This window comes from Choloepus didactylus, chromosome 8 (genome assembly GCF_015220235.1).
Source record: "Choloepus didactylus isolate mChoDid1 chromosome 8, mChoDid1.pri, whole genome shotgun sequence".
NCBI lineage: Eukaryota > Metazoa > Chordata > Mammalia > Pilosa > Megalonychidae > Choloepus > Choloepus didactylus.
In genome coordinates, this window is record NC_051314.1 from 114,687,780 (window position 1) to 114,703,533 (window position 15,754).

At 36.1% G+C, this 15,754-nt stretch overlaps 1 protein-coding gene across 1 annotated transcript in view; it reads right to left on the reverse strand.

The window, feature by feature from the left end:
• Positions 1-8,991, reverse strand: part of PIK3C2G (phosphatidylinositol-4-phosphate 3-kinase catalytic subunit type 2 gamma) — a 425,918-nt gene extending 416,927 nt beyond the window's left edge. Inside the window, exon 1 of the mRNA XM_037846573.1 lies at positions 8,867-8,991. The gene's annotated coding sequence lies outside the window, so the exon portion shown is untranslated. The remainder of the gene's footprint in view (positions 1-8,866) is intronic.
• Between the last annotated feature and the right edge of the window lie 6,763 nt (positions 8,992-15,754).

The following is a 15,754-nucleotide window of genomic DNA, read 5'->3' on the forward strand; positions in this document are numbered from 1 at the left end:
ATAAAATTGAGACAGCTAGTGTTCTATAATATTAGATACAAAAATATTGTAATAATAAAATTCAGAAAAATATAGAGGAAATTGGATGAGAGGCAGAGATTACTAAAAATGGAGTTTACTAGGATATTGAGATAAAAAGAAACTAAAAATGAAGTCACATATTTAAAATACTGATTGAAAGCAGAATTGGCATAGCTGAAGACTAAATTTTCAGATAAAACTTGAAAGAAATTATGAATGCAGGGAAAAAGAACAAGTGGTAAAAATGAGAGATAATATTGTAACTGTAACAGAAAAAAGATCTAAGATTATATTATTGAAATCCTAAAAAAAATATGAACAAATAGAGGCAAAAAAAAGATACTAAAAAAGAAAATCGGAGCTGAAGAAAGTTCTGAATATGCATATCCAAACTGTATAGATATATTGCAAACACATACACAACTGGGAAAATCTAAGAAAAAGATACATTCTTTTTTGTAAAAAATTTTATTTCAAAATTAAAGAAAGCATTTACCCATCAAAAAACAGAAGAAAAGAAAAGAAAAGAAAAAGAAAAATCAGCCTGCCTTCTTTACCTTTAAATACTAGCTGCCAAAAGGGAATAATGGAACAATGTCTACATAGTTTTGGGTGTAAAGATGTTTTATAACAAATATTCAGTTTGCTTTTTATATATGAGAGAAACTAAAACATATTTACATGTATGTAAGCATTCAGAAATCTACGCACTCTTCTATTGGGAGATGTGCATCAGTTGACAAAATTTTAATCGAGTAAGAACTTAAGAATAGAGAATGTGGAATAAGTATACAAAAATCAGTTAACACTAAGTCTAAATAATTATTGCAAATACAATTAAAATGTAAATAACAATTTCAAAAATTACACAGTATTAATAAACTAGGTGAAAAATCCTAGACTATTTCAATTGAAACTGAAAGGCATGCAACATTTTACATCTTACAAGAGGAAAGGGAATAAATACGTTTCTTTTCATTGATAACTAGAAAAAAACAAGATCCTATATATTTGTGTGGTGTGTGTGTATATGTAATTGTTCAATATTAGAGACTTAAAAATAGCATGTATAATTTCAAAAATGTTAGAAGAATCAAAATTGATGTTTTTCGTTGTAATTAGCAGGAAAATATAAAACTAAAAGTATGTATTAAGACAGAAACAGAAACAGGCAGAAGGATATTGCAATTTCTGAAGAAGTTATAATAGACGAGCATTTGTGTACCAAACAAAAGTGTGTGCATGTGTGTGTGTGTGTGAACTAAGGTGAATTAATGGAAAATTCTAGGATTTTATATCAATTCAATTAATATTGTTTTACATTTCTCTTTTATGTTTTTCTGTTTTCACCCAACAAATACTGAACACGTAATAAAGTAAATGAGAATCTTAACCTTTGGAAAGGAGGAGATTATTATTTATGGATGATAAAATTATGTATGTAAAACTGAGAAGAATGTGTTTAAATCCTCAAAATATGTGGTGACATAGTATTTCATCTTGAGAAGATTTAAAATTATAAAGATATAAATAAATTTTGGAGGAATTTATAAATTTAATTTAAGCCCAATCAAAGTTGAATGGAATTTTCTTGGCAGTTGTCAATCTGATTCCAAATTATATCTGGAAAGTAAGTGAAAGGATATAAAAAATAATTACCTATTTGCACAGATACATAATACACTTTTTAAAGACTCAATAAAAAACAAGATACCTACTGAATAGTCATAAATACACAACAAAGAAATAGAAGAGAAAATACACTAATAGACCCTGGCATATGATGATTTTTGATTTGTTAAACATGGAGGAAATGTTGGATTATTTAATAGTGGGGCAGATACACTTGGCTAATCACTGGGATTAAAAACTCAAATTTATGTAATGCCACTCGATATGGATTAAAATTGTAAAACAAATTCTACAAGGAATAAAGATCTAAAATGTGAAATCTAAAAATCTTACAGCAGTAGTTTGTAAAAGTGGCATTTTTTGAAACACAGGTTTGTCAGCTGTTACTCAAGTTATGAATAAAAATGCCCAAATATGTTTGAGAAACGCTGTTATGCTAAACTATGCATGCTCTTTTCAGTAGAAGTATAGATGCTTTTCTATGATATGCATTGTGCAATTTCAAAGAAGGGTATAACAGTACTTTTAAAACTAATTTACTCGGGGTATTTTTCAGAGCATTTTTGTTTCAGTCAGGAGTCTTGGTTACAAGTGGCAGAAAATGCAAAACAGAGTATGATATGAATAAGGGCATGAACAGTCAGGACTTAGCTTCTCTCTCTCTCTCTCCCTTTAATCTCCTCTTCTCTAAATATGCTGGTGCCATTGTTTTCTAAAGAAAAAAATGGAGTTTTTTCCCCTTGTGATGGGGAATGTGGGGAGAGTCTTCTGGAAGCTATGTCCTTCCTACATAGTATATCACGACAGTTTAAAAATTTAGGGAAGGAGTCTGACTGAAATGGTTTGGATCATATGCACATATCTTGGATAAATCACAGGAGTCAGAAGACTGGCTCATGTGCCTAACCCTATGCCCTATTAACCCAGACATGCCCAAACCTTTTTCCAGCCATGTTTATTAATATTTTCTGGAAAATTGTTCAACATAAAGTCATCTGGAATAAGCTGACTAGAAAGAAAATACCTCATTTAACAATTACAATTGCACATTTCTTCAGTGTTAATTTTAAATGGGGCCAGGCACTTATTCTAAGAGCTTTATACTTTTAATCTATTCAATTCTCCTGAAAAACTGAATCTTTAAGACAGTCCTATGAGTGGGCATTATTATTATCCTCACTTTAGAGGAAATTGAGGTACAGAGAATGCATGTATATGCCCAAGTTCACACAGCTAGGAGTGGAGATACAAATGCAGGCAGTTCTTTGATATCTCTTTGTTACTGATGAGAATAATAATGGATGCAATAGTTAGCAATTTATAAACATTTATTATATTCCAGGCATTGCACTAAGTAAATGTAAAAAAATGTACATATAAAAGACTGAAATGTGTTTCCATTGAGTATAGGGAAAGCAAGACAGATGTCCAAGAACACACTCCAAACACCATAAATAATATTTAAAGGTGACAAATTTGTAAAAAATATTTATGACATTAGAGAAAATGACTGACAGCCTTATGTAATTTTTTCATAAAATAATAAAACATGGAAATGCCATAATAATAAAAATTTGAACAGAAAATTGGATAAATCACAGGAGTCAGAATAAATTTAAATAGATAATTAAAATATGAGAATATTTAACTTCATTTTTTATCAAAGTTAAAATAACACTGAATTACCTTCTTTATCTTAGAGAGTTGCTAAAATTAATAAAAATGTTAAAAATTTCTAAAAATCAACTTAAAGGGATACGTTGATCTTTTGCTGATGAGTGTGTTAATTGTCATCACTGTTTTGGACAGCAATTTGGCAAATATATCATGTCTTTAAAATATTTTTTCTTGAACCCATTAATTTGTTATGCAAGGATTATTTTAAGAAAGTAGTCAGAGTTGTGTGCATATTTGTTTTTACAGAGGATCACTGCCATGTTCTTCACAGTAACATCACATCATTGGGAATACTCTCAAATCCAAGGAATGGGAATTGATTAAACAAATAAGAGTTGAGATTAAGGTTGATTTATTTCATTTTCTTTATACTGTATTTTCCTTTTAAATATTTCTTCCTAAGCTCTTACTGTATTTATAAACAGATAAATGATAGTCGTTATATTTTAAAGGATCAACTCAACAACTGACTCTTAATGACAGTAGTTTATAATATAAACTTGTGGCTTGCCAGTAGTAAGAGAAACTTTTGATTGGTGGTAACATATTTACTTAAAGCATAGGATAAGAAATTAATTATAAGGCATTTTACTGTTAAAAAGATTAGCACATACTGTACTTTCAAAGTATATATTAGGTAGGTGTTTCTAGCCTTGATTTTTATTTTGAACACTTTATAATTTAATGATTTTGAAGAAATAGTATATGAATTTGTCACAGCCCAAGGGGGCTTTACCAGTCAAAAGACCAAACAGAACGCCCAGCATTTGCTGAAACATGAACTTCATTTGGGGCTTACTCACAGGGAGGCAGAATTCAAACAGCTTTTCTCTCGCCAGGCAGGTACCACTTCCGCAGGGAAAATGGGCCATGCCATTAAGAGAACAGCAAGCCCTTTTATAAGGGTTTTAGACAAAAGCATTCCTAAGGGTGGGGGAAATAGATGCAGGAACAAGTCACTCTGACCTGAGGGGTGTGTGCAGGAAGGACTAGAATAACATTTGAACAATTACATTTTGTTCTTTTTGTAAGACTAAGAGTCTCTCACTTCCTGCCTGCTTCCCATAAAGTTACATTTGAAGGTCAATTTACCCTTTTTCTCCTTATTGGCTTAGAAAGACAACAGGTTAAACATTTAGCTGCCTAGGTCACACAGAACACCGTGCACCAAAGATCTGCAGGCGTGTTTTGCTCAGGCCACGGGTTGCCACAGAATTATTCACTCATTACATTTGGCAATAGAAAACCTTTGGTAACCCTTTAGCAGAGGGTTAAAAATAATTTAAAACTGTAAAAATATTTAGTTGAAAAGCCATTGGAAATTGATACAAATTAATGAAAATTAATATATATAGTGAAAGGACTATTTACTATACTGTGTTCACCATCAGAAAAGATCAGATACAGTATTCTTCCATAAAATTATCATAAGTTTGAGAAAAAAATTGAAGACTCCCTGAGAGCAGTTTTTACTGGTGATGATGATAAAGATGTGTGTGTGTGTGTGTGTATGTGTGTGTCTGTGTAGGTGTGTGTGCATGATCGTATGTTAATACATTCAGAGACTCTTCCACTAGGTGTGGGTGTTAGAAAATATTTAATTTTAGTTCTGTAGATTTGTATAAGCTGAAAGCTTTATAGAAACTAGAAAATAGTCAGGGAGCCAAGCACATCCAAGCTGGGGACCTAGAGCCCAAGAGGACAAAGTACCAATCAAAGGAAAGTACACATATCACCAATTCCTCTGGATAAACCTCTACTCCTTGGAGACTGAATCATGCTGTTTATGTGCAAACTATAGATAGACACAGTTGCATGCACAGACCCCCCACACACACACACAACAAATTCATAACCAATCCAATGCATGTGGAATTATTTCAATATTGTGGGAAGAAAGCATCATCTTGAAGAACATAAGAATGATAATTCTCAAAAATAGATGAGGGGAGAGGATGCTGAGTGAGGAAGTATGCAGATGCTCCATGAATGCTTTTAGAGAGGCTGTAGTACGGTAAGACAAAGGAGAGATAGTAAGTGACACTGATCTCAGTCAGCTGAAGAGAATCCAATGCCTAGTCATGGCCTATCTGACGAGGACACTCAGTCCTTCTGAGCCAGGAAGATATCCTTCCATTCCATGTAGATTTTAATCAAAAGGTATAATGTAGATGAGAAACTGTTCAGGAAAAAACAGATCTGCTCATGGGGCTCATTTTTCTGGTTTCTCTCCAAAATGTCCCTGGCTCAGAAGGAATCACTCCCATTCAAAGATGCACAACAACCAGAAAGTAGCTAGAATGGTACTTCTGCAAAAATATTACAAAAAAAGAGGAAGACAATATAATGGTAGAAAAAATCAGATTAAAACATAATAATACAAGGCAAAATTGCCTTTCAAGAAGTAGAACAAAATAAAAATGTATTCTCATGAAGTTGAATTTATACTCTAGAAAACCATCATTAAAGAAAATTCTCAAGAATGTACTTGGAGAAGGAAAATGATCCCAGATGGCAAATATGAGATACAATAAGGAATGGTGAATAAAAATGGTATTATAGTAAATATGTGGATGAATCTCAACTGGCATTGCTTCTATAAATGATGAAACAAATTTCTAATTTGGAGATCAAATAAATTGGATATAATTAAATACTAGACCACAAGGCCATATAAATTAGGGTTGGGCAATCCAAGATTTGCAATGCTTAATTTGTACAAAGTTTCAGTTTGGGGTGATGGAAAAGTTTTTGTAATGATGGTAGTACAACACCATGAATGTAATTAATGTCACTGAACTATATACTTGAAAGTGGTTAAAATGGGAAATTTTATGTTGTATATGTGTTATCAGAACAAGAATTTAAAGGAACAAAAGTTACTTGTATTGTCCAGGAAGAAGTACAGGTACAGGTAACTTTGGATTTTTCAAGAATGCATATTAAATTTTTAGGTGTTATCAGTAAGAAAAATAGAGGGTATATCTTTCTGTGAGTAGACAGAGAAAGAGAAATGAGAAGGAAAAAAAACCTCCACAAAGTTAGGAGTAGGTTCAAAGGTGGGGGGGGAATCATAGAAAATGGAACAAATATAACATTCTATAAGATGGTAGAAATTAGTAAGTATACCTGAGAAATACATAAATGCCTGAGATCTGATTATATCAGATAAAATAGATTATTACATTGTATTAAAAAATTTAAAAAGCTAAATGTTGTTTACTAGAGATATACCAGAAACATAAAGGCAAAAATTGCTTGAAATTAAAACAATGGAAAAGGAAATCCAAGACAATTAATTAGCAATCACACCAAAAAAAAAAAAAAGAAAGAAAGAAAAGAAAGAAAAAAGGTTGATGCAGTTAAATTAAAAACTGACAAAACAGGTCTATCAGAAAAAAACAAAACAAACAAACGAAAACATGTCTGGAGGTGAAAAAGAGGACTTCAGCAGATGGGTATCTCAGATCTAGATCCACACATACTTAAAAATAATTGCTTCAAAATGTAGACAGCAACATTTTATGGCGCCACAACGAGAAACTCTAAAATTCACCTTCAGAATGGAAGACTTTAATAGAAATCTCATAACATTTATAGATCGAGCAGATAAAACTATCATTAGACATATAGAAAATCTGAAAAATACAGCTATCACTATCTGATAATTAGAAATTACAGAGTGTTTTCAAGGACACATATAGCTTATGAAAATTGATCACATATTTGGCTACTTTTAACAAACTCCAAGGAGTCACTATTGTCCAGACTATTCTCTCTGATCTCAATGCAGTTAAGTTAAAAATCAGCAAAAAGAAGACAACTTATCAGCAAACTCATGTTTTAAACTTCAAAAACATTTCTAAATAACACAAAGAAGAAAATCACAATAAAATTAGAAAAATACTTAGAAATAAACTTGTTAAGAAAAGAAACATTTTGTTGTAAGAAATTCAAAGATACATACTACCTTTATTCTGTTTCTGAAAATAATTCTTAAAAATATTCCAGTCAACAGCAAAATAAGTTATAATTAATAACTTAAAATGGACACATTGTAAAAAGGACTATTGGTAGAGCTGAAAACAATTAAAGTAATGCACCAAATCAAAAATATATTTATGCCCAAGTAATAACAATAACAATTTTTCTATGATTAGCTATACACTGTTTAATTAGGAAAAACAGTAATCATCTAGTTAGAAATACAGAACAATACTTTTCCAGATAGGAAACACCTCTTTCATCACTTTCTCTTTCTAAGCTCTAAGAGAATTATACTGTTTTTTTTTGCTTACTTGAAGAAGGCTTCCTCATGATCAAAACAGTCGCAGCTCCAACCCAGGACAAATGAAATCATGGCCTGGGGACTCACACTGGCTACATATGAGCTTGTTCATTCAGTGAGTCAGTTAAGACTTCATCTATTAATATGACTCGGAAACTGGATGAAATTATCTCATTTGTGCTCACTCAAGTATGGTACTTACTATTTCCTTTGTACGTGCCCCAAATGGCAGGCAGACATGTATGGAGTAAGAGCCATGGAGTTGGAATTAGAAAACCTTGAGTCCAATCGAACTCTTAATAACGTGATTAATGACGTTGGTGACATACGTCCTTTAACCTTTCTCTGTTACGGGATATACAGTATTACATTAGATAACATGTTTAAAAGTTTAACCCTATACACAAGGTACCTATTACCACCACTTTTAAAAAGAGGAGTATATCTCATTTCTACCTTCATTTCCCAGTACCAAAAATAACACTTGTTTGTCAGGTAAGAAAGGAAGAGAGCAACTGGGGCCCATACCAGGATACTATTGGGCTTCAGTGAGCAAGCCCAGCATGGAGGGAGAGAAGAGACAGAGAACAGCTGCTTCTCTCCAGAAGCAACAGGATCTGCTGCCAATTTGGGGCCCATATGTTAAGAATGATATTTTTTGTTCAACAAAAATTTCCTTTTAGAGTTATTATGGGAATGCAGTTTGTAGAACACTAGCTGTAGCTCAAGACCCTGAAAAAATGTGCATAAAGAAAAATCTATCAGCCAACATGACTATGAAATCATCTCAAGACTCTGACCAAATAACGAAAGTAAGCATTTAGGAGGTGATATAAACGGTATGATATCAGTGCAGAGATGGCTTAGGCAGAGATGGAGAGGGGGTGAGGAAGAGGGGAAGAGAGGGGGAAGGAGAGGGAGGGGGAGAGAGAGGAAAAGGGAGAAGGGGAGAAAAGGAGAAGAGGAACGGAGAAGAAAGGCAGAAGGGGAGAGGGGAGAGAGGCAGGGAAAATATTCAGTTCTTCAGGGAAGATTTTCTAGTTGTAGACTTATAGACTCTGGAAAACATTTACAACCAGATATACTTATTTCAAAATTTGTCACAAGCTTAGTCAGATTTTAAGCTCGTACACCATGAAGTTTCACAATACAATTAAGATCTACTTTGCCTCAGTCATACATTTGAATTGAAATATTCTCCTTTGCATTTAGTTAAGAATAAGAAGCTCAATTGTTTCAAACTCTTACCTGAAGCATTGATCATCTTGAAATGAAAGATGATCTCAGTTCTTTTCAAGAGTCAGATATGCTCATACAGGCGAAAACATTTCTATTTCAAGGGAATATGATGCTTCCATTGGAAGCTTTATTCCTGTTAGGCAGGTTTGGCGTGTTTATGATTCTATTTTTCTTCAAACCCTGGAGGGTTATGTGGAAAAACATTTGCACTTACATAATGGATACAGGAAGCCAAAAACCTAACAATGAATTAACTTCTCTGTGCTAATTCATGCCAAAAGATGCATGCTAAATTCATGCATGAATTCATGCCCAAAGATACTGAGCACAATTTACAAACAAAAAATATTTTTGAAAAAATGTGTAAGGTGTGCATATTTCTCCTTAAACTACTTTTACTCATAGAGTGTAGGGTTTGGAAGAGGTCATGAAACTAGTGATTTCAACTCAGAAAAGCAAAGATGAGGCCTCTGGGGGTTTGGACTATTCATTTAATTAGGATTTAATATGTCCATTTTGTTTTCTGGTTTAAGAAAATGTTAATTTTGTATGTTCAGCCTCAGGACCTACATAGAAAATTTCAATTAAAAACTAACTTTTCATTATCTAATCATATTAGAAAAGAAACAGTAAAATTTGATTATTTACACAACTAGCAAGAAAGTAGATGTGGGTAGTTATATTGTTGGTCATATACTCATGTTGAAATGAGCAATGTGTGGAGATTTTGAGACAACATGAATTATAAATTACATGAAATTATATAATTGAGTTTAGGAACTAGGTTGAGCCAGAAGTATGCTTGCTTTATTAGGGAAAGACTTAGGAACCAAAAAAAAAATTGCTTTTTTGTTCCAAAAACATTTCATATAATCTGTGTGGTTCCCCCCCCCTTTTCTTTTTAATTTTGTATCAATTTTCAAAGACTGGTTTCTTAGATGGAAGGGTAGAGAAAAGAAAATTGAGAACTCCATTTTTTTCAGTGCTGCTCATGGAAAAATATTTATAATACAAAACCTCCCATGTTGCACATACCTCCTTTTTACACCTTACCTTCTAGAGCTAGAAAGGTGTGAAAGGTTAAGGTAGAGCGGAAACGTGACCCAGACATGGAGGTGATGCCACATGGGAAAACAATTGCCCCTTCATATTTTAGTAATAACCTGAATTAAAATAGTTAATTTTGGGATTCTGGAGAGGTAGAAATAGGTTTAAAAATCACTTCACACGTAATGACTTCTTCCTTAATAAACTTGTGCTAAACACTTAAAATCTCTTTAAATTAATTCCTAAAATGAGTCAATTACTTTTAAGAAATTAGTAACATGAAAATTTTGAAATTTTTGCTGCAAAATATCTTATCATATTTTAGAGCGGACCCATGTGTATTTTGGAGAAGGAACTAAGAGAGCTGAATCAGGTTAAAAAGTAACACTCTAATCTCAGTAAGAATGAAAGATTAAGGTTAGCACAGTCGATGATTGTTATTCATTACCAAGAAAAGGTACCAAAATGTACCTGGCTCTTTGTTTTCTTTGAAAATATACCCTTAAATTTCATCTATTACCTTGCTCGATATGCATGCTTACCTATATTAATAGAACTTTAAATAAAAAAATAAAATCTGGTGGAAAATCATATAATTTCTATAATTTACTTTTTCATGACTTTCCCACACATTCAACTTAAGAAAACAAACAAGCTTTACCTGGTAGTAGTCTAATCATTTTTCAAGCAAATCATCAAAGACAAAATGAACACTGAAATAGCAAATTAAAAAAAAAAAATCAATCATTACTGAGTCAGTTTATTCAATTTCCCATGTGTTGTATTAATAGTCCTTTGGGGTTATTTTGTGTATGAATTTTCTTGAAAGATGCAAAGTGAAAAAGTATTAGAAACAAGAGTTTGAAGTGTCTTGAGGTAAGGCCTCCTAGAACTTTCCTGTTTACTGCATTAAGATGTCAATGTTGTTTTTTCTGTAGTTTCTTTGTTCAAAACGCCTTAATTTTTAGAACACATTCTGAGATAAATTTTATAAATGTCCTTGCTGGTAAGTCTGTACTCTTGCAGGACCTCACCTATTAAGTCAAAAATTCTTATAGAGGTGCTTAGTACCTACCTGGTGCTGGATATAGTATATAGTATAGTATGGTATAGTCCCTGCCATCACGGAGCTTACAACTACAACTTCCTACCCCTATCCCGTTGCTAAATAGAATCATCTGAACCTAGTAAGTACCTTTTTTAAAAACAATTGAATGCAAATACAGATATGATGCAGCTATTTGTATATTCCTGTTTCAAATAGAGGAAACTGACAAAGACAGGGAACTGTCTTGATCAAGTTATTTGGAAATCAAGTGCTAGTTGCTTTGTTGCAAACAGGAATATACAAATAGCACCTCTATAAGAATTGGCCTGCCCCACCTCGATGGTTGCTAACATGACCACAGACATAGGGGACTGGTGGTTTGATGGGCTGAGCCCTCTACCATGGGACTTGCCCTTGGGAAGACTGTTGTTGCAAAGGAGAGGCTAGGCCTGCCTATAATTGTACCTAAGAGTCTCCTTCTGAATGCCTCTTTGTTGCTCAGATGTGGCCCTCTCTCTCTAGCTAAGCCAACTTGGCAGGTGAAATCACTGTGTCCCTCCTACCTGGGATCTGACACCCAGGGGAGTAAGTCTCCCTGGCAATGTGGAATATGACTCCTGGGGAGGAATCCAGACCCGGTATCATGGGATGGAGAACATCTTCTTGACCAAAAGGGGGATGTGAAAGGAAATGAAATAAGCTTCAGTGGCTGAGAGATTCCAAAAGGAGCCAAGAGGTCACTCGGGTGGGCATTCCTACACACAATATAGACAACCCTGTGAGAAACAAGCACTATTCCTAAAAAGGAATAAATGCTCACCCGATTGTGGAGAAGAATTGATTCACGATCTTGCAAGAACAGGCACATAACCAAAATGTGGGGGGGGGGGGGGTTGGTGCGCAGAACAATACACCCAGCACTATTTATTCCCTACACCTAACTGGCAAGTTCCTCCCTTGTTTCCCCAGTGGCTGGATACTTCAGAGGTTGCATTCTATTCCATAGGCCTAACTAGCCCTTGCAAATTTGAAACACACAGCCTGCGCAAATTGGAAACACTTGACAAGTCTCCCAGGCAAACTTGAAACATTTGAAACAGGGAACATTTGAAACAAGTCTCCACCCCTCTTTCCTTTGTTCTTTACCTTAAGAGCCAGCTGAGCTAGTTTGGTAACAACTTATGAAGCTATTTTAGGAATCTCTACCCCCAGTCTCCACCTTGCAAGGATAGTGGGCGGATAAACAGGAGGACCTGCCTCTGATTACAGCTTGGCTTCTTGAGCCTCTGCCATTCCCCTGAGCTGCCCCCACCCTGTGTGAAAGCTAAACTTAATCTAATTTTCACAACCCTTTTTAGGTTCTAATGAATTGGAATAGCTAGGAGTAAATACCTGAAACTATCAAACTACAACCCAGAACCTTTGAATCTTGAAGATGATTGTATAAAAATATAGCTTATGAGGGGTGACAATGTGATTGGGAAAGCCATATGGACCACACTCCCCTTTGTCCAGTGTATGGATGGATAAGTAGAAAAATGGGGGCAAAAAAAAAAAAGCACCCAGTATCCTTTTTTTACTTTAATTCTTCTTTTTCACTTTAATTTTTATTCTTATTACTTTTGTGTGTGTGGTAATGAAAATGTTCAAAAATTAATTTTGATGAATGCACAACTATATAATGGTACTGTGAACAACTGAATGTATGCTTTGTATAACTGCATGGTATGTGAATATATCTCAATAAAATTGAATTTAAAAAAAAAAGTAGGGCTCTACCATAATACAAAAATATTAGCTTAACAGTTGGATGGTGGGCAGCAATAACACTGATATTGCAGCCTGGAAAGCTTGTGACCCTTATTATGCTGTGTGGCAAACCCATGGCCTGAGCAAAACAGGCCTGTAGATCTTTGATGCACAGCAGTCTGCATGACCTAGGCAGCTAAATGTTTAACCTATTGTCTTTCTAAGCCAGTAAAGAGAAAAAGGGCAAACTGACCTTAAAATGTAACTTTATGGGAAGGAGGCAGGAAGTGAGAGCTCTTAGTCTCACAAAAAGAGCAAAATGTAATTGTTCAAGTGTTATTCTAGCCCTTCTTGCACCATCTCTCAGGTCAGAGTGACCTGTTCCCACATCTATGCTCCCCCCACCCTTAGGAAGGCCTTTGTCTTAAACCCTTATAAAAGGCTTTCTGCCCTTTTTGCATTGCTTGGTCATCTTCCTTGTGAATGCGATGCCTGCCAGGCCTGAGAGAGCAGTCATGATCTCTCCATGACTTCTCACCCTCTAAATAAGCCCTGAGTAAAAGTTCATGTATCTGAAAATGCTTGTTGTCTTCTCTGGCCTTTGGACTAGCATGGCCCTCTTGGGCTGCGACAATTGGCAGAGCCAGCCTGGAGAATTAAATAGCCACCAGCCGGAGACTAAGAAGATCCCAGGCACTGATGACATGAACTTGGGGAGGGGAAAGGAGAAGGTCCCGGGCGGGATACCAGGGAGGCCTGTGACATCTATTTGGGAAGGGCTGCCCACCCTCCCAGTGGAACGGATGTCTATGTGGGGAGGGGTAGCTACCCTCCTAGATGAGTGCTATCTGCCGAGGGATTATGGAAATGTTTATAACTCTGGCTGGACAAATAGCCATCCTGTATCAGGCCACAGGACCACCAGGGATTCAGAAAGAAACAAAGGGCCACCAGATTGTGGCTGCGGTGGGCTGGCCACTGTTAGAGGCTGTATGCACCGCTACTGAGGAAGCTTGAGCAGCCAAGGTGGCCGTAACCCACCTCGGAGGTAAATTAAAGGTAGAAAAAAGATAATGAGGCTAGCACAAGCAGAATTGAAAGAGGCTCTGGATAAATGTTTAAAAATATTGGCATACCAGCACACTAAAGTAAGAAGGCATAAGCTGCCCAAAGGGCAAGTTAGGTGTATCCTGGCTTCCCCTGACTGGGACTGTAAAGTGTGGGACCCTGTTGATTCCTCATCAAAGGATGATGAGCCCCTGTCTGACTGGGAAATTGATACTAAGGAAAGTAGGCATACTCAACCTCTGATCCAACAAAGGGTTAAAGCATAGGAATTTTAGCACCCTCATCCCCCAAGGAGGGAGGAAGGTGGGGCAGTGGCAGCAGCTTCAGATCGGAGGGTGCTCATTTCATCCTGGGAGTTTTCCCCAGCGGAATTAAGAGATATTAGTAACCAATACTAACAAAAGCTAGAGAGTTATTAGCAAACTGGTTGCTCCTGTTTCATTTTGTGTTAAACCTTGCTAATATGTTATTTAGAATATTTTTAGATTTTTTCTAGTCAACCTGTGTTAGGCTTCACATGTGGAAAGCAACAATAGACATGTGCTGCACTTCCACAAGGATACCTTCAAATGTGGAAACCTCCAGCAGTGCCTGACTACTCTACCAAGTTCTTGGGTATTTTCTGGTTGGGTAAAACTAAGGCTATTCCTTCAACTGTTGTTACAATGCAAAGTTATCCCACATTGCCTACTTCTGAACAGTTAATGTCTTTTCTTGGTTTGTTAAGTTATTGGGAAGTGTTTATACTCTATTTAGTATGAATTTTAAAACCTTGGTATTCCCTAATTAGAAAAGGAAAAGTGTGGGATGGGATTTTCCACAGCAGGCTGTGATTAAAAAGACTAAGTGAACTATTTTGCAAGCAGAGGCTTTAAGGGGGGTGGACCTCAATATACCCTGTGATTTGGATGTGGCCAGTGCCAATATTGGCTTTGGGTGGGGTTTGTGGCAAAGCAAACAAGCTAAATGTGTACCTATTAGATTCTGGCCCCAACTATGGAAGGGCACAGGACTCAGATATAGCCCTTTAAAAGAGCAGTTGTGCAGTTTGTAATCCTCTGTTGCAAGTGTTGAAAGTCTAATTCAGGTGCTCAGTGACCTTAGAGAAGACCATACCCATACAGGTATGCGGATATGGGACACTATAAATAAGCCCCACTTGGGGAGTGCTCAGGTGAGCACACTGACAAAATGGGCAGTCTACCTCCTACGATGTGGCATTTTTAATAATGACTCTTTAAGTACAGAGATGCATGAAATTTTAGTATTGGCCTCCTATGTAAAAGAGCAGCATGCCCTGTTTCCTGTGGATACTCCCGAGGTGGCTCCTCCCATGCCCACCAGTGACGGACAAGGAAATACATCTGACTCTGCATGGATAGGCATATGGGTAATCTGCTACCTGGAGAGCCAAGACTGTCCAGCCCAGTACTGACACCATCTGGTGGGAAGACATCTGACTGCCTGCCACAAATGTAGGGTAACCGTTTATCATGTCTGCCCATAACACCAATTCATTACCAGGTAACATAGAAGCGGACACCCTAGTGAAATTCCAAAGCCTAACATCAATGATGTGTGAAGTGGCTGAATGGCTGTGCTGGAAGACTGGGCACTGAGGACACCAGATTCCTGTCACCTGGTGGCAAGTAAAGTATATTGGCCCCTTTCCTCTGTCCAAAGGGACAAAATATGCCTTCACCACCATGGATATGGCTAAACACTTAAAGGATGATAGAAATGATGGACTTGAGGACTGTATCAGCATTAACTCCAGATAAAGGGGCTGGCTGCCTTCAAGCCACAATGGGGCAATGATAGTAATTCTCTGTTGCCTGTGCCACAAACACTAGAAATTGGGGAAAATAAGGTCACTTGGCTCTGGTTCTGGCCCATGCAGCCATGCTGGCTGAAAATCCTAAACCCATGGGTATTAGAATTACATAGCAAACTAACCGTAGTTCTGACACTGAGGGGCTCCCTGC